The sequence below is a fragment of the Symphalangus syndactylus genome, chromosome 6, assembly GCF_028878055.3.
Source record: "Symphalangus syndactylus isolate Jambi chromosome 6, NHGRI_mSymSyn1-v2.1_pri, whole genome shotgun sequence".
Lineage (NCBI taxonomy): Eukaryota > Metazoa > Chordata > Mammalia > Primates > Hylobatidae > Symphalangus > Symphalangus syndactylus.
The window spans coordinates 41,671,296-41,690,636 of record NC_072428.2 but is presented as its reverse complement, the minus strand read 5'-3'; the positions used below and the strand labels follow the sequence as shown (position 1 = coordinate 41,690,636).

The following is a 19,341-nucleotide window of genomic DNA, read 5'->3' as shown; positions in this document are numbered from 1 at the left end:
GACTTTGGCTCACCGTAGCCTCGACCTCCTGGGTTCAAGTGATCCCTCTACCTCAGCCTGAGTAGCTGGGATCACAGTCCTGTGCCACCACACCCACCTAATTTTTGTATTTTTTGTAGAGACGGGGCTTTGCCATGTTGCCCAAGCTGGTCTTGAACTCCTGAGCTCAAGTGATCCGCCTGCCTTGGCCTCCCAAAGTGCTGGGATTACAGGAATGAGCCACTACGCCCAGCCTCCTGTATTTTTTATGGCTGTATAGTATTCCAAGGTACTTTAATCTTTTATAGATTGCATCAGTAAGATCCCTTCCTCTCTAGCTCCTAGTTGGGCTCAGCTAATGGAAGACACTAGTAGATCAGAAAGCAATGGGAAAGAGATATCAGATTATTTATTACCTTCTCCCCCTCCATGTTGGCCACAGGTTGGCAGTGGTACTGCATTACCACTTGCTGTTCCCCTGCCCACATTCTGATTATACTCTCTTCAGTTACCCCTTTGGAGAGTGCATCTGATTCTTGCTGAGACCCTGACTAATATAATACCATTTTAATTTTTTTCAGAGTACAGGAGTTATACAATACTTTTTTCTGTGAAAAAAAAATCCTCATCTTTTTTTGACGTTAAGTTTATATTATACTTCTAGAAATGTTAATATCAGTAGGTCTAAAACAGCTGGAAAATAGAACCTAAGTTTATTATCTATGCCCTTCCCTATTTTCGACCTGTTCGAATATACAGGAAAAACAGCTTACAGCTGGTTTTATAATACACATTTTTTCTAATTAAAAAAGGGAGGCCAGGTGCGGTGGCTCACGCCTGTAATCCCAGCACTTTGGGAGGCCGAGGCAGGCAGATCTCCTGAGATCAGGAGTTCAAGACCAGCCTGGCCAAAATGGTGAAACCCCCACCTCTACTAAAAATACAAAACTTAGCCGGGCGTAGTGGCGCATGCCTGTAGTCCCAGCTACTCAGGAGGCTGAGGCAGAAGAATTGCTTGAACCTGGGAGGCAGAGGTTGCAGTGAGCCGAGATTGTGCCACTGCACTCCAGCCAGGGTGACAGAGCGAGACTCCATCTCAAAAAAAAAAAAAAAAGGGGGATATACATTTAAGATTTTTTTTTTCCAATAAAGACAGTATGATTGGCCAGGCTAGGTGGCTCATGCCTATAATCCCAGCACTCTGGGAGGCCAAGGCGGGCAGACCACTTGAGGTCAGGAGTTGGAGACCACCTTGGCCAACATGGTGAAACCCCAGCTTCTTGGGAGGCTGAGGCATAAGAATTGCTTGAACCAAGGAGGTGGAGGTTACAAGTGAGCCGACATCTGCCACTGTACTCCAGCCTGGATGACAGAGCAAGACTCTGTCTCAAAAAAAAAAAAAAAAAAATTAAAAAAAATCTAAAAATAGCTACTAAAAAAAGACAATATGATAAATTATTATATTGTACTAGGTAGTGAAACTTACTGTGTTTTTTTCCCTTCAATACTATCTATCTAGAGAAGGGAGAATATCCTGAGAATATATTTTCCAATATGTGTAACATGTATATACATCATGTGTACATATGCATATTGTGTATATGATTCTTATTTCATAGAAATAAATACTGCATTTCTTTAGGTCCACTTGAATCTAAGCCTGAGCTCCCATCCTGCCATGCTGGTGAGAAATTCTACCTTAGCTATCATTGAGCATTTCCTCTCCATCCAGGGTTGTACAAAGTTTCTAGGGCTTGAATTATTATAGAAGTACCTGGAATTATCTCAAATTATTTGGTCATCTGTCCACATTGATTTGCTGCTAGGATTCTCTTTTGTGCCATCTTCACTTCAGATCTGGTGACTCTCATATTTCTTTACCACTCTTTGTACTCAAGAATCTGGAATCAAGTAAGTGAATGTGGCAGCCCCTGCACCCAAGTATAGCTTCCTAAGGTACCACATGTGGCTTTCCTCTTTGAGGTTTTGCCGCTATCTGGGCTTTGTTACAGAACAAGATGGGAATCTTAGCTATTCACTCAAACTATAGGCTTCAGACTTCCAAGTTTTTTTTCTTTTTTCTTTTCTTTCTTTCTTTTTTTTTTAATAGAAACGGGGTCTCACTATGTTGCCCAGGCTGGTCTTGAACTCCTGGGCTCAAGCCATCTACCCAGCTCAGCCTCCCAAAGTGCTGGGATTACAGGCATGAGCCACTGAGCCTGGCCCAGACTTCTAACTTTTGAGGAATCCCTCTTTCACCTCTCTCTTCTCATTTCACAAGACAGAGCCTATGGTATTTCTGAGCAGTGTTTGCTTTTTGCCTTACAAAAATCTGAAGTCTAGATACTTGCTTGAATGGGAGAAAGGGGTAGTAGGATAGGAGAACACATAAAATTAATATCTCAAGGCTGGGCGCAGTGGCTCATGCCTGTAATCCCAGCACTTTGGGAGGCTCAGGAGGGTGGATCACCTGAGGTCAGGAGTTCGAGACCAGCCTGACCAAAATAGTGAAACCCCCCACCTCTACTAAAAACACAAAATTAGCCGGGCATGGTGGTGCATGCCTGTAACCCCAGCTACTTGGGAGGCTGAGGCAGGAGAATCACTTGAACCCAGGAGGTGGAGGTTGCAGTGAGCCAAAATTGTGTCACTGCACTCCAGACTGGGCAACAAGAGTGCCTCAAAAATAAATAAATAAATACAGACATAAATAAAATAAAATAAAAATTAATATCTCAAAATAAACTGCCACAAAAAATTTGTATCAAATTATATATGATTCTTTTTAAACCTGCTTTTCTATGTAAACATTAAACCACGAACATTTCTTCATGTCACATGCTTTAAATGTCTATATAACTATAAGGTATTATATCATATAAATGTTTCATAATTTATTTGACTAATATTTGATAGCCTTTAAACAGCTTGCTTTAAACTAGCCTTGTCTGCACCTACTCCCACCTTTATAAAATTTTAATTTTATTTGTTTATTTTTAGGACAGGCTCTTGCTCTGTTGCCCAGGCTGGAGTGCAGTGGTGTGATCAAAGTTCACTCCTGGGCTCAAGCAACTCTCCTGCCTCAGCCTCTGGAGTAGCTGGGTCTACAGGAGTGAGCCACTGTGCTGACCATTTTTTTTTTTTATTACTGTGTTTTTTCCCTTTCAATACTATCCATCTGGAGAAGAGAGAATATCCTGAGAATATATTTTCCAATATGTGTAACATGTATATACATCGTGTGTACATATGCATATTTAAAAAAATTTTAAAAACAAACAAACCTGCGTATAGGAGGCCAGGCGGGGTGGCTAACGCCTGTAATCCCAGCACTTTGAGAGGCCGAGGTGGGCGGATCACATGAGGTCAGGAATTCAAGACCAGCCTGGCCAACATGGCAAAACCCCGTCTCTACTAAAAATACAGAATTAGCGGGCATGGTGGCAGACGCCTGTAATCCCAGCTACTCGGGAGGCTGAGGCAGGAGAATTGCTTGAACCCGGGAGGCGGAGGTTGCAGTGAGCCGAGATTGCACCACTGCACTCCAGCCTGGGCGACAGAACGAGACTCCATCTCAGGAAAAACAAACAAACAAACAAACAAACAAAAAAACCAAAAAAAACCCTGGTATTTTAGAAGCTTTTTATTTTTAACTGTTTATTCAGAAGCTAAGGTTTTTTTTTCTGGCAACAGCTAACACTTGGAATAGAGCAAGCTGGAATAGACATAATTGGGAAGAATAACAATTTAGAGTTATATCTAAACTGTATAATATAATTTTCCTCCCTCAGTGTGTGACTAAAAGAGAGGCCTGTACAAAAGCCATGGCACACTTCAGTCGTTTAGAAATATTTTTTTCCAGAAATTAAGCAATTATTACAGACTGTCATCTAGATAGTTGAGTAACAATGAATCTTACATGTTCATGGGAAACTTTCTTTTTCTTTCTTTCTTTTCTTTTTTTTTTTGAGACGGAGTTTTGCTCTTGTTGCCCAGGCTAGAGTGCAATGGCACGATCTCGGCTCACCGCAACCTCCGCCTCCAGGGTTCAAGAGGTTCTCCTGACTCAGCTTCCCGAGTAGCTGGGATTACAAGCATGCGCTACCACACCCGGCTAATTTTTGTATTTTTAGTAGAGACAGGGGTTTCTCCATGTTGGTCAAGCTGGTCTCGAACTCCCAATCTCAGGTGATCCGCCCACCTCAGCCTCCCAAAGTGCTGGGATTACAGGCGTGAGCCACCCCGCCCAGCCATTCATGGGAAAATTTCAGTTCAGCTTTTATTAGGATTTTTTTAATTCTAAAAAAAATCCTGAAATAACTAATAACGGTCTTTAAATCGGAGAATTAGTGTTGTTTTTCTGTTCCATTCTTCCTGCGGGATACCTCTATTGATCAATTTTGCAAATGCTGGTTAAGAATCAGGGTGTATCCTGATCCAAATCCCCAAATCATGCTTCGAGGAGTTGAAAGCCATTAAAACCTCAAGAAACCAAATATCTCTTTTGTTGGTCCACAGGTAGGGCTTTTATATAAGAGCCACTCTGAAGTGTCCAGCCAAGCACTTTTAGCCACCAATATATATGCATAGAAGGTAATAATGAAAAGAACAGGTTTTGGAGCCAGACATTTCTCATTCCTTCAAAAAATATTTGCTGATCACCTTACTATATACTAAGCATTATTACTAACAATAATAACTGTTATTACTAATCCTGGCCAATGTCTTCTTATTTTCAAAATACACCTTTCTTAGGCTGAGCGGTGGCTCACGCCTGTAATCCCAGCACTTTGGGAGGCTGAGGCAGGTGGATCACCTGCGGTCAAGAATTCGAAACCAGCCTGACCAACGTGGCCAAACCCCATCTTTACTAAAAATACAAACATTAGCTGGGCTTGGTGGTGAGCGCCTGTAATCCCAACTACTCGGGAGGCTGAAGCAGGAGAATCGCTTGAACCCGGGAGGCGGAGGTTGCAGTGAGCAGAGATCGTGCCACTGCACTCCAGCCTGGGCGACAGAGCGAGACTCCGACTCCAAAAAACAAACAAACAGAAAAACAAGCAAAAAACCCCAGATATTTCTTCCTCTAATAGGACAAAGGCAGCATTTTTTTTTTTTTTTTTTGAGACGGAATCTCGCTTTGTCTCCCTGGCTGGAGTGCAGTGGCGCGATCTCGGCTTATTGCAAGCTCCGCCTCCTGGGTTCATGCCATTCTCCTGCCTCAGCCTCCCGAGTAGCTGGGACTACAAGCGCCCGCAACCACGCCCGGCTAATTTTGTTTTTGTGTTTTTAGTAGAGACGGGGTTTCACCGTGTTAGCCAGGGTGGTCTCAATCTCCTTACCTCGTGATCCGCCCGCCTCAGCCTCCCAAGGTGCTGGGATTACACGCGTGAGCCACCGCGCCCTGCCAAAGGCAACATTTTTTCGTGTTATGATGGCTTCAGAATTTCTTTTCCTTTAGCTTGTTGCTGGAGTGGCAAGGGCAAGAAGAGAACAGAGACGTTTTATGATGGAAGGAGTATGCTTACAAATAGGCCAAATATTTTCATTTGTTTTATTTCTTTATCTTTCCTCAAGACAAGAGAAAAAATTCAATCCTTAGTCTGCCAATAGACCAATAATTCCTAAGATATTGCTTACAATAAAAGTAATATGTCCTTTAAAACTAATGTTTTCTGTAATTTCAGTGGCAAACTAAGTGCGCAGTTCCTTCCTCTACTGCTAGGTGGCAATTAATGCCTTATTTAGAAAAAAAAATTCTTCCTCCCTGACCCCACCACCCTCGCCCAGAAAAATATGTGCATTTTCTCTTCCTTAAGGTAAGACTTCCCTTAAGGATAATATTCTTTTATTCCTGTTTTGTCCAAGTGAATTTACATTCACCTTTTCCTTTAATTGTTAAGAATAACACATACAAATCAAACACACACTGCAATAGCTAAGGAAGAATAGACCATATCTTTTAAAGAGGGTGGTTTCCAAACTGAGTGTATGTTCATGAATGATACAGAGTAGGAAGTTGCTATAACTTCCCTGCAGGGTTGTTTTTTTTTTCAGTTTCACTAAAGAAAAATTTCCTGGCCCATACTAACATTATGTCTAATGTGATTAATTATAAATGTAACATTAAATATAAAATAAAAATAGAGAAGGAAAATTATTTTAAAGACCTAAAGGCAATTTTAATGTGGTAAAATTACTTTTTTTTTTTTTTTTGAGACAGAGTATCACTTTGTCACCCAGGTTGGAGTGCAGTGGGGTGATCTCGGCTCACTGCAGCTTCCATCTCCCAGGTTCAAGTGATTCTCATGCCTCAGCCTCCCAAGTAGCTGAAATTACAGATGTGCACTGCCACACCTGGCTAATTTTTGTATTTTTAGTAGAGATGGGGTTTTGCCATGTTGGCCAGGCTGGTCTCGAACTCCTGGCCTCAAGTGATCCGCCTGCCTCGGACTCCCAAAGTGCTGAGATTACAGGTGTGAGCCACCACGCCTGGCCTAAAATTGCTTTTTAATGTGAACTATGGGAAAAACAACGAAATAAATATTCATAAAAGTAACTGAGGGGGTATAATATAAAATTTTTTTTCAGGCAATCTTTCAATATTTATTCCTAGCAAAATTACTTAAAAACTACACATAGTTTACTGGGACAAAAAACCAAACACCGCATGTTCTCACTCATAGGTGGGAATTGAACAATGAGAACTCATGGACACAGGAAGGGGAACATCACGCTCCGGGGACTGTTGTGGGGTGGGGGGAGGGGGGAGGGACAGCATTAGGAGATACACCTAATGCTAAGTGACGAGTTAATGGGTGCAGGAAATCAACATGGCACATGGATACATATGTAACAAACCTGCACATTGTGCACATGTACCCTAAAACCCTAAAGTATAAAAAAAAAAAAAAAAAAGAAACAAGTGGGCAGAGAAAAATACAGGAATGGAAAGAAAAAAAAAAATAAAAAAAAAAAAAAAAAAAAAAAACTACACATAGTTCCTATGTATTTATAAGTCTAGTGAATCTGGTCTACATTTTTTTCTAAGTATGTTTAATTGTGTGTACACTGCTGTCTCCGACCTTCTTTGCCAAAAAGAATACGTGTAGTGGATGTTTGTTTTATATAAAATTCAAATATTGAATCCCTGTTTAAAGAAGACTCTCAGTTTGGGTCTTAAACTAAAGACTTTTCCCAGGCTGGACTCGATGAAGTTTAAAATCAAAAAGAAAATCTGCTTCTGGCATTCTAGGCCTTCCCTACATCCAGATGGCCTGTCTGTAGCCTAGCCAGAACCAAACCCTTCCTGCTGCCTTTTCAGCTGGTCTTGGATGACAGCCCCATGCTACGCCAGCTTCCATATCCCTTAACTCTTGAATGTCCAAGATTTTTAAGAAGAGGTGGGACTTCCCATGTGAATTTGGTTGAAAGGGTAAATCAAGTTTTATACTTGAAGTTTAGTTTGTAAAATATTTATTCACATCACTACCACCAACCCCCTCACAGGCTTCCTCCCACAGTAGCTCAGTCAGCCAATTGGCATCAGAGGGAGCACCGTTTGGAAGGGAGTGTGTGTGGGCAGCTTGCAGGTGAGGACAGGGCTGCCAAGGCAGACCATGCGGTCTGTCCTGTGCCTACACCCAGTACCTGACTTGTGCCTTTCCAGAGCATTTGTATACACACAGCAGTTCTGCTGTTTGGGGTGTGGGTAATTTCAAAAAGTACTTTTTAAAATAACTCATTGACAAGACTTACATTTAGCAAACAAGAATATGTAATGGCAGTATAAAATGACCATGCATGGATTTAAGTGGGAACTTCTCTGAAGTCGTTGGGCCAGGAAAACAAATCTACTCCATGTTTTAAAAGTACCTTTGGAAATCTTACTAGTGGCAGCCATTGTTTTCATATGGGTTCTCAAAGGCTTATTTGTCTGTGGGAATTTCAACAGAAGGTAATACACAGGCAAACTACACTTGAAGGCAACATTTCTCTCTGGCTTTGCTTTTCTCCACAGAGAGATATTCTAACTGATTTGCAAGGGTGCTTCTCAGTTGGCCGGAATGAGATATTAAGCCTATGGTTCTGTGTCACTTTCCCTCTTATTTTTGAATCTCATGTCTTAGTTCTGCAGTCACTGTTATTTTTAATTATTATTATTATGCCTGTTGTCAAGCTATTCCACTTTACACAGAGTTGATTAGAGACCTGACATATCCAGGCCAACATAAAGTCCTGGCTTCTAGATCAGACTACGTGAACAAAGAAAAAAAAGAAATCTACCAAAGTGCCAGCTTTTAGAAAGCTCTTAAAGGAAAAAAAGGAAGAAAAAAATAATTTTAAAAACCAAAACAAACTTGAGTTATAAAGAGTGGAGCTTAAGAACAGGACCCACGGGCCAGGTGCGGTGGCTCACGCCTGTAATCCCAGCCCTTTGGGAAGTTGAGACAAGCGGATCATGAGGTCAGGAGATCGAGACCATCCTGGCTAACACGGTGAAATCCCGTCTCTACTAAAAATACAAAAACAAAATTAGCCAGGCGTGGTGGCAGGCGCCTGTAGTCCCAGCTACTCAGGAGGCTGAGGCAGGAGAATGGCGTGAACCTGGGAGGTGGAGCTTGCAGTGAGCCGAGATGGCGCCACTGCACTCCAGCCTGGGCCACAGAGCGAGACTCCATCTCAAACAAACAAACACACAAACAAACAAAAAAAACAGGACCCACAGGAGGAAGATAAAGGATAAAAAATCCTATATTGCTAAGATAAAAAGGAAATATATAAATGAGAGAATAAAAATAGATCTGATATCACTATAGAAGATTTGCAGCATTTAGCCTGTAGTGCTGGGTGACTACTCTCAGCAGCAGGAACCTCTCTCAGCCGCTAACATAAAAGGGGCACTCTGGCACAGGCTTTCCATTTGTGGCTTCAGAACTGAAATGTTTCCCTTGACCCTCTCTACCCACCCAGCTCTGTTCAGAGATCTTCACTCCCTTGTTTTCAGCTTCCCTACTTGCTCTCTGCATTTGCCTGGCCCACAAATGCACAAAGTTGCCTTCTGTGGGTGACCTTCTCTTTTTGCAACTAAGATGATGAAAACTGGAACTCTCCATCCAGCTATGTTGTCTCAGGCCACCCTGGGTAACACTCCTCCCAGTTGGATCCAGTCCTCAGGATTTTTCTCTCTGAAAAACACAGTGAACTAGACAGGCTTTTAGGAAACATTATGTCCTCAGGAGAGATACGATATTGCTTATGGTTCAGCGCACACTTCCAGAAAATAAACTGAGATCACCTAAATGCAGAAAGATTAAAAAAGCCCTTCATTTCTGGAGGTAAATGTCTGTTTTTCAGTTTTACACATACTACCTTACTAAAAGCTGATACCTGATGGATTGCAATTGGGTTTTCACAAAACAATAAAATACTACTCCCATCAGAAAGGAAATGTGAAAAAAAATTGTGAAAGCAAAAAAGGAACATGTGGAGTTAAACATCAACTTTTCCTCTTAGAAAATCTGCAGAAAAGCCCAATTAAAGAAGAAGATTGTTTTAGAATTAAGTTATCTAATGCTGGTTTAGTGTTCTTTTTAAAAAAGGTACACTTTTTGTGAAAAGAATTTTACTTCCCCTGTCATTGTGGGATGGGGGACAAAAACTTGGGAGTATCATTCCCATGTTCTAGTGTAAAATAAAAAAAAGTTCCTGGTATGAAAAATGTTCTAAAGTTAACACTTGGACACATGAAGGGGAACATCACACACCGGGGCCTGTTGCGGGGTGGGGGGAGTGGGGAGGGATAGCATTAGGACATATACCTAATGTAAATGACGGGTTAATGGGTGCAGCACACCAACATGGCACATGTATACATATGTAACAAACCTGCACCTTGTGAACATGTACCCTAGAACTTAAAGTATAATTTAAAAAAAAAAGAAAAATGTTCTAAAGTTATATATAACAATAGTTTTCTCCCCTAATTAAAATGTTGTATTTTTCTACTTTTCCACATTAACATGAGAATATATAAAAGGCATCCTTGCATAAAACCCTTTGACCAGATTTCACAACTCTAGTCCTATGCTAATAAGAAGTCTTTATTTAGTTTCAGTCTTTCCAAATAAACCTGTATGCTTCTGACGCAGCAAACACCAGTTTGGTCCTCTCTGTTCTCTGTCCCTTGACCCCCAGGCTCAGTCTATTCACCTAAGGTAAAACTAAACCCTATTTGTACAGAACATACTCATCTTTGTGCAGGTGCACACAGAACTAGGGGGAGCTCTGCTCTGGCCCAGGAAAGAGATAGAGATTGGCTGCCATCCAGTTGAGTTGGCTCAAGAGAATTTCAGCTTCCTTGTCCTCCCACAGACAGTCCCTTCCGTGCTGACCTTTAACTAATTGGCAGGGCTCTGGAGCCCTGACTCTGCTTCCTCACTGCCCACACTCTTTTCTCCCACATTCTTGGTACCTTTTGGAAGGCAGAAAAGCTGGAGAAAGAGGCACTAAGGAGAGAAAAGTGCAAGTCTGAGCCTCTTATGAGTTCCCCTCCTTCTTGATAAGGGAGTAGGACTGTTAATTTCAAAGGATACCAACACATGGCATGGAAAATTTGCAAACACATGGAGAATTTAGCATGGTCTGTGCATCAGGGTAGATAGTTTATAAACCTTGGAAGAATATGCTAGCCCTTCTGCAGATATCCTATAGTCTTTTTGAAAGTCCATATTTAATGGAGCTTTTGCAAATATATTGCCGCTTTTTTATAATGAGCATTATCAGTATTTCCACTGTGTATGATTAGATTCCAGGCAAAATTAGAATGCATACAATGATCAAATAGTTTATAGCTACAGCTATCGTATGTAGCTTTAGCTATTACAGCTAATAGCTAAAGCTTTTTAAAATGCAAACTATAACTACTTAATTTTGAAAAAGACCCAACAATTCTATATTAAAAATTCTCTATACCATGGTTAAAACTTTTAAAAAAGTAAATATTACAGAATAAAAATTATAAAATTGTGAAAGTACCTTTACAATTGTAAAAGCAAAGATTTGATTGTATTTTCCTGATTTTTGTTCCCCTTTCATGAAGTCAGTGATGATGGCTCAGTTACATGCTTGGCATCCTTCCTCCTGCTAATTTTGTACAAACAATCCTCTCCCTCATTTAGGGGCATCTGTAACCCATTCATCTAGCCCACTCTATTTACCTTTCAAAGCCTGGCATTCAGCTGTAAGCAGGGAAAAAAAAAACCCAACAACTTTCCAGTTTGTTGGCAACTTGTTGAAGGCAATTGACTGCTTTTCAATAGAAAATGTTTCCTTCCCCTATTGTGTCACCTCTACCCCCTAAAACATTTCACAAAGCTCTGGCTGAGCCCTCCCATGATTGCCAGACAATGGCTTCCTTTGGAAGAAAAATAATAGAAGCAGCTGGTGTCATAAACCTGAGGTGTTTTCTTAAAGAGTCATTGCCCTCCACCTACAATGTCTGCACAATAAATGGCACCTTAGGGCTGGAAGGGACTTTCCAATTCAATCCTACCTATTAAATTTTACAGGGCAGGAACCTGAGTTCCAGACAAGTAAGGATATGTAGTTCCAATTCTAGAGCAAGAGTTCTTCACTTTTTCTGTGCCAGAAACCATCTTTGCAGGTTGGCGAAACTGATGGATTCCTTCTCAGAATGATTTATTTTTTTCTTTCTTGAGATGGAGTCTAGCTCTGTCTCCCAGGCTGGAGTGCAGCGGCAAGATCTCGGCTCACTGCAACCTCCGCCTCCCAGGTTCAAGTGATTCTCCTGCCTCAGCTTCCTGAGTAGCTGGGATTATAGGTGCCCACCACCACACCCAGCTAATTTTCACCGTGTTACCCAGGCTGGTTTTTGAACTCCTGAGTTTAGGCAATCCACCCACCTTGGCCTCCCAAAGTGCTGGGATTACAAGCATGAGCCACCGTGCCCTGCCAGAATAAGGTTTATAAGAGCATAAAATAAAGTACACGAGGCTGGACCTTTCCTTGCACCAAATTTCAAAAATTAACTCAAAATGGAGCCAGGTGCAGTGGTGTGTGCCTATAGTTCCACCTACTCCGGAGGCTGAAGGGAGAAGATCCTTTGAGCCCAGGAGTTCAAATCCAGTCTGGACTACATAGCAAGACCCAGTTTCTTAAGAAAACAGGAGTAAATTTTAAGACTGTGGATTTGGCAGTGGCTTCTTTTGTCTTTTGAAAGATAGCTTTATTGAAATATAACTCATATAACCATAAAATTCATCCATTTAAAGCATACACGATTCGGTGGTTTTAGTATATTTACAGAGTTGTGCAACTATCACCATGATCTAATTTTAAAACTTGATTTGGTTCCTTTTTTTTTTTTTAAACAATAAGGAAGATTTATTGGCTTGTGTATAGAAAGTCAAATAATATAATAACACCAAGGTCTGCATTTTTGTCTGTTCTGCCATTTTGGCTTTTATAAAAAACAGCTTTATTGAAATTAATTTACATACAGTAAGTCCCCACTTAAAGTCCTTACCAGGTATTTGGAAACTGCAACTTTAAGTGAAACAATGTACATCAGGTCCTTCAATAAGACTGTTTAGTTCAACTTCATTTTATTATAATGATGAGAAAAAAATATTGGTTTTGTTATATGTCCTTTTACTTAAAGTCATAGTTTCCAAGAACCTATGGACAACACTGAGGACTTATTGTACTATACAGTTCACTCATTTAAAGTGTTCTTATGCCAAAAGTTTTTGGCATATTCACAGAGTTGTACAACCCTCATATAGGCAGTAACTTCTTAAATATGACATCAAAAGCTCAAGCAGCAAAAGAAAGATAATAACTTGTACTACCTCAAAATAAAAACTTTTTCTGTTTTGAGACACGATCTTGCTCTGTCATCCAAGCTGGAGTGCAGTGGCACAATCATTGCCTCAACCTCCTGAGCTCAAGTGATCCTCCCAACTCAGTCTCCTGAGTAGCTGGGACCACAGGCGCACACCACCAAGCCCGGCTAATTTTCGTATTTTTTGCAGAGACAAGGTTTTGCCATGTTTGCTGCCCAGGCTGGTCTCAAACCCCTGAGCTCAAGCAACCTGCCCGCCTTGGCCTCTCAAAGTGCTGGGATTACAGGCGTGAGCTACCGTGCCCGGCCGGTAAATTAAAAACTTTTGTGTTGCAAATAATATCATCAGGAAGGTGGAAAGGCAGCCCACAGAATGGAAAAAAAAATTGCAAATCATACATCTATTAAGGAATTATATCCAGAATATATTAAGAACTCTTACAGTTCAATAATAAACAGACAACCCAATTAAAGAATGGGCTAAGGTTTTATTAAATAGATATTTCTCTAAAAGAGATATACAAATGGCCAATAAGCCCATGGAAGATGTTCAACATCATTAATCATTAGGGAAATATAAACCAAAACTACAATGAAATACCACTTTATATTTACTAAGATGGCTACAATAAAAAAGACACATAGTCCCAGGGATTGGAGAGGATATTGAGAAATTGAAACCCTCAAACCACTGCCAGTAGTAACATAAAATGGTGTAATCACTTAGGAAAACAGTCACGCAGTTCTTCAAAAGTTTGAATGTAGAGTTACCATATGACTCAGCAATTCTACTTCTAAGTAATAACCCAAGAAAATTGAAAACATATATCCACCCAAAAACTTGTACGTGAATGTTCATAGCAGCATTATTCATAATAGCTAAGAAGTGGAAACAACCTAAACGTCCATCAACATTGATAAACAAAATATGGTAAATCCAAACAATGGAATATTATTTGGTATTAAAAAGAACTGAAGTCCTGAAGTCCAGAAGATGGAGTGGAGTAAAGTAGAGAGTAACAGCTAATGGGTATAGGTTTCTTTTTGTGGTGATAAAAAATGCTATAAACTTATAGTGAAGATTGCATAATTCTGTGATTAGAGCCAGTTGATTGTATACTTAAGTGAGTGGATTTTATGACTTGTATCTCAATAAAGATGTTTTAAAAAATAAAATACATAAGAATCCAAAGCAAACCAATTCTACTGAAATGCAGTTATCAAAATATTAAAAACAAATTTGGGGTGTAGTGATACACGGGATTGTTTAATTATTTTACTTTTAAAATTTAATTTAATTCAATTTTAAGTACCAGGATACACGTGCAGGACGTGCAGGTTTGTTACCTAGGTAAATGTGTGCCATGGTGGTTTGCTGCACCTATCAACCCATCACCTAGGTATTAAGCCTTGCTTGCATTAGCTATTTATCCTGATGCTCTCCCTTCCTTTCCCCTCCTACAGGCCCCAGCGTGTGTTGTTCCCCTTCCTGTGTCCATGCGTTCTCATTGTTCAGTTCCTACTTAGAAGTGAGAACGTGCAGTGTTTGGTTTTCTTTTCCTGTGTTAGTTTGCTGAGGATAATGGCTTCCAGCTCCATCTATGTCCCTGCAAAGGACATGATCTTGTTCCTTTTTTAATTAACACATTAAATTATAAGATACAGCAGTAGATCTATTAACTACCATAATTTCGAAGTGTAATTAGTATATATGATGTTTTAGATATCTGCAACAAATGTGAAAGCAATAAAAAAAAGTCTGTGATTTCCATTGGTGAAAGTCATAAGGACTGCTAATACTTTATGGTTTCTTGTCTACATTAATAATTGAAGAACCACGTGCCAATCTAAGCCTACAAATAGGAAGAGGTGAAAGATAGGGCAGAGACTGGGGGAGATCCTGAAGGAAATGCTAAATTTAAATTAGACGTCAGTGAAAATAATGTAATTTTGCTTTCCTTCCAAGTTCATGCATACCCTGAATTCTGTCTATAGACTCCTTTGTTGGGGGGGGGGTCCATCAAGCTCAAGTTAAAAACCTTTGCAAACAGAGTTAGTGAAAGAGCTGATTTAAAATTCAGGCCTCCTGACTCTACGTCTCTTGTTACCTAATTCTACCTTTCTCTCTCTCTCTCTCTTTTTTTTTTTTTTTTTAGTAAAGGGGATTAGGTGGAAGAGATCCAGCTTTTATTTAAACCTCTAGACTGAGTCAGTTCTAAAAAGAGAGGGGCAAGAGGGTTGCTTATGTAGGAGTTTCCAAAGAAAAGAGGATTTTGATTATGACTCTCCCCTTTTTTCTCTACCCTGCCCCCCAACAACGCCAGCACCCATACAACCATATACAGCAAATGATGTTAGAATGCTTTTCCCTTTCACCAGAAGACATTACTTTAGAGAAATAATTGTTGTTTAGAGCTCTCATGGAAATGTGGCTTTTTTTTTTCTTTTCCCTCAGACAGAGTCTCGCTCTGTTGCCCAGGCTGGAGTACAATGGCACGATCTCGGCTCACTGCAACCTCTGCCTCTCGGGTTCAAGCAATTCTCCTGCCTCAGCCTCCCGAGTAGCTAGGATTACAGGCGTGTGTCACCATGCCCGGCTAATTTTTGTATTTTTAGTAGAGACGAGGTTTCACCATGTTGGCCAGGCTAGTCTTGAACTCTTGACCTCACAATCTGCCTGCCTTGGCATCCCAAAGTGCTGGAATTAGAGGCGTCATCCACCGTTTGCGGCCCAGGAAATGGAGATTTTAAAGTTTTTTCAGAGGGACTACTTTCTAGAATTTGCTTTTGAATGCCTGGAGAGGCAGAAAAGCTGCCAGCAGAGATTGAGTCAGTTGGATATAGAGTGGGGGTAACCTAGCTCAAACCACTCATTTTGGATTCTGCAAAAATTTAGTCACTCTTCGATTTAGAGGGGTGCTTACCAGAACATGCCTTATGAGAAAGATTTAAATAGACAGGTGCTAATATACACATGGTGACTAAGAGATGGAATGAAGGAAAACAGTGGCTCAGGTTGTTAGTTTCCATCATAATGAAATGACAACAAATATCAGATGATTACAATATGCATAAACAAATAGAGTAAAATAATATTTAAAAATAAGAATGGAATGTGTGGATGCGTGGCAGAAATCTGCCATTAATTTGAAAATTGGAGCAAGGAGATTTCTGGGTCCTCCTCTGAACTTTACCTTCTTTCCAAATCACCTCTATCATGTAATATGGTACAGCTTGTTAGAGTAGTAGGGCCTGGGCACTGGTTTAGAATTGGTCATCACTTCAGTACTGGAAATTAGAAGGTTAGAGAAACCTTTTTAAATGACTATATTTTGTGAATTTAAAAATTCAGGGAATTTTGTATTTCTTTTTGTCATTAACAATTTTCTGGGCAGTATACTTTGCATGCCAAAACATTAGAGTCAAAAGGACAGAATATTTAAAGTTGACTCTCTCTGGAAAATCCAGGTTAAATGGTCATTATAGTTATAGATTTCAGGGAAAGTATCACAGATAAAGGGAACTGGGAGTGCAGTAAAAATGGATAGGAACTGGGGAGGGTCCAGAGCAAGATCGTCATTCAGGATTCCAAGCCAAAGCAAGGTCATGGGGTCAAGGTCCAGAGATTTGGACACACACTCTGAACAGGGATCATCGGTCAGAAACCAATAGACAAGAGACAACCAGAGGAGCTCAGAGGCTCTGTGGGGGACCAGGGTAGGTAGCCAAACATCCAGGGCCATACTCCTTAACTGGAGCTCTCCAGGGATCGATGGAAGGAGGCAAAACAGGCAAGAGAGCAGACAGGATGCTTGCTTAAAAACAGCTCCTGCCTCAGGTCTAAAGATTTACTGTGATTCTGATTGGAATAGAACTTAATCCCTACTTGGCTAACTTGAACCTGCAAATGGGAGGAGAAGGGAGATGGAGCAGAGGTCCCAGAGTAGAGGAGGAGATGGAGATGAGCATCAGCTGCTTCTGGTGGGCAAGATCCTGAGAGATCACTATATACAACACACACACACACACACACACACACACCCCCCACAGAGTTGTATATATAGATAATAATAATGATAGCAAAAATAATAGCTGATGTTTATATAGCTCTTATGTGTTACTGTTGTCAGCACTTTATATATATTAATTTAATATTTATAACACACCTACTAAGTGCTACTTTTTTTCTTTTATCTTTTTTTTTTACTTGGACAGGACTATTGCAGTAAGTGGTACTATTATTATGTTCTATTATTATGTACTATTATTATGTTCACAAAAAAGTTAAGTGATTTGCCAAAGCTCATATGACTAGTAGGTGGTAGAGGTGGATTTCAAGGTAGACACTGGCTTCAGTCTCTGTCACTACTTCAGACTTCTTGGTATATGTATGTAGTGTATACACACCTGTACACACAGGTGTGTGTGTGTGTGTGTGTGTGCATGTATACACATACTTTTACATACATATGTATGTATATATACACATGTATAGATACAGTAGTGTCTATATGTATAGATACCGGTGTACAAGAGTCAAGTGTGCATATCTCTTCCCAACTCCATATTCAGGGACATCATATTGGTAGCTTGAAACTGGCCATAGTGGAAATATTTACAGTATGGAAATGAGCAAAGGTAATAGATCAGGACTTAATTTTTTTAAGAGTTGACTTATCAGCACCCCACTGGATATACATATCACATAGACACACATATCATATGGATAGACATATGTAACATAGGTAACCAAGAACATAAATAAATTAATTCGCATCTTAAGCCACAAATTAAAAATATATTTTCTTTTCTTGACTGTGTAATAACTATTTTATTTTGACCTACTTTCCCTCACACGCAGTCTATACTGATTAAAAGATCGAATAAAGAGATTTCCTTATAAGATACTTGTTATAAATGTTAAACTAAATTTCAGTGTAGAAAATAATGCCTTGCTACTGCTCTGTGGACAACACTTTATGACAGGTCTCTATCAGTCCGAAATCTGCTATGTTGTTTTATGAAAAATACTGATTTTTTTAAAAAGCCCTGATGGTTGCCATTACTGTTTTTTTTTTTTTTTCTTTTTTCAGGTAGACTCATGATAGAGTCAGTAGTGAAAAAGATACATTACAATATCTATGTATAGTTTTTGATGAAATGTGCTTATAGGTTGCTGTTAATTTTAAATAAAACTTATTGCCTGGGACCTGCATGACTTTTTTGTTTAACTTAATAAAATCTTCTGGATGCGGATTAACCTCCTTTGCTCAATATTTATTATTGTTTCATCTGCAGTGAAATGGGAACTGTACGCATTTTGATAAGTGGGTTTGATAAGTGGGTTGAAAGGCTTCTAAATCTCACTCTAGTCTCTTGGAGTGAGCCCCATTATATGCAATCTGATTTTGTGATTTCCTGCAATGGAAATCAAATCTAAAGGGACATTCTTGGCCGGACGTGGTGGCTCACGCCTGTAATCCCAGCACTTTGGGAGGCCAAGGCAGGTGGATCACAAGGTCAGGAGATTAAGACCATCCTGGCTAACACGTTGAAACCCTGTCTTTACTAAAAACACAAAAAATTAGCTGGGCGTGGTGGCGGGCCCCTGTAGTCCCAGCTACTCGGGAGGCTGAGGCAGGAGAATGGTGTGAACCCGGGAGGCAGAGTTTGCAGTGAGCCAAGATGGCACCACTGTACTCCAGCCTGAGTGACAGAGTGAGACTCCATCTCAGAAAAAATAAAAAAAAAGAGACATTCTTGTCACCTCATACAACATGGCAATAGTAGGCAGCTCTCCCTGTGCCTACTGGATTCTCTTGGTCAAATGAGTGTCACACAGTATGCTCAAGGCCAGCACTCTGGCTGGGGCCATGAGAATGTGAACAGATTTTGCCCTGCTACTCCAATGGCAAGAGGACGGGGTCAGTAGATAATATGTTGGATGGGATCTTTGTTATCTTAGCAAAACGAAAGATGTTAACTCTTCTCAGCCTCATCTTCTCCTAATGTCTGGTATTCTGTATTTAACAAAACGTATCATGGGTAAAACAATCATCTGAACAAATTCTGGGCACAGTCATTATTTGTAATCATGCTGAGATGCAATGGAGACCATATGACTGCCCTCTGGGGTTATGACTGCATCTCTTCATCTCAAAGGACAGAGCTGAACACAACTAGCTTATTACTATTATTTCAAGTTTATGTGAAAAAGGGTCCTTGTGCATGAGTTAGAGGTAAGCAAAGCTCAAAGTAAATATATTCATGTACTTCATAAACATTAATACATTTCAAAAACACTCATGGAATCAAATAAAAATAAAACACAGCTTGATAGAAATATTATGCTAAGTTTTATCCCCAACCCAGTTGAAGTGTTCTTTAAAAAACTTCAGTTTATCATATACTGCCTTTGGAATCCTAAAATTGTAGTAGAATTACTTCAGAAGCCCTAACATGCTACAGCAAATCTATTTATCTTGATAGATAAAGTT

The 19,341-nt window shown here is 40.1% G+C and overlaps 1 protein-coding gene across 1 annotated transcript in view; it reads right to left on the bottom strand.

Moving 5' to 3' along the window:
- Positions 1 to 19,341, bottom strand: part of PSMA1 (proteasome 20S subunit alpha 1) — a 139,753-nt gene that overhangs the window by 24,015 nt on the left and 96,397 nt on the right. The window lies entirely within an intron of this gene.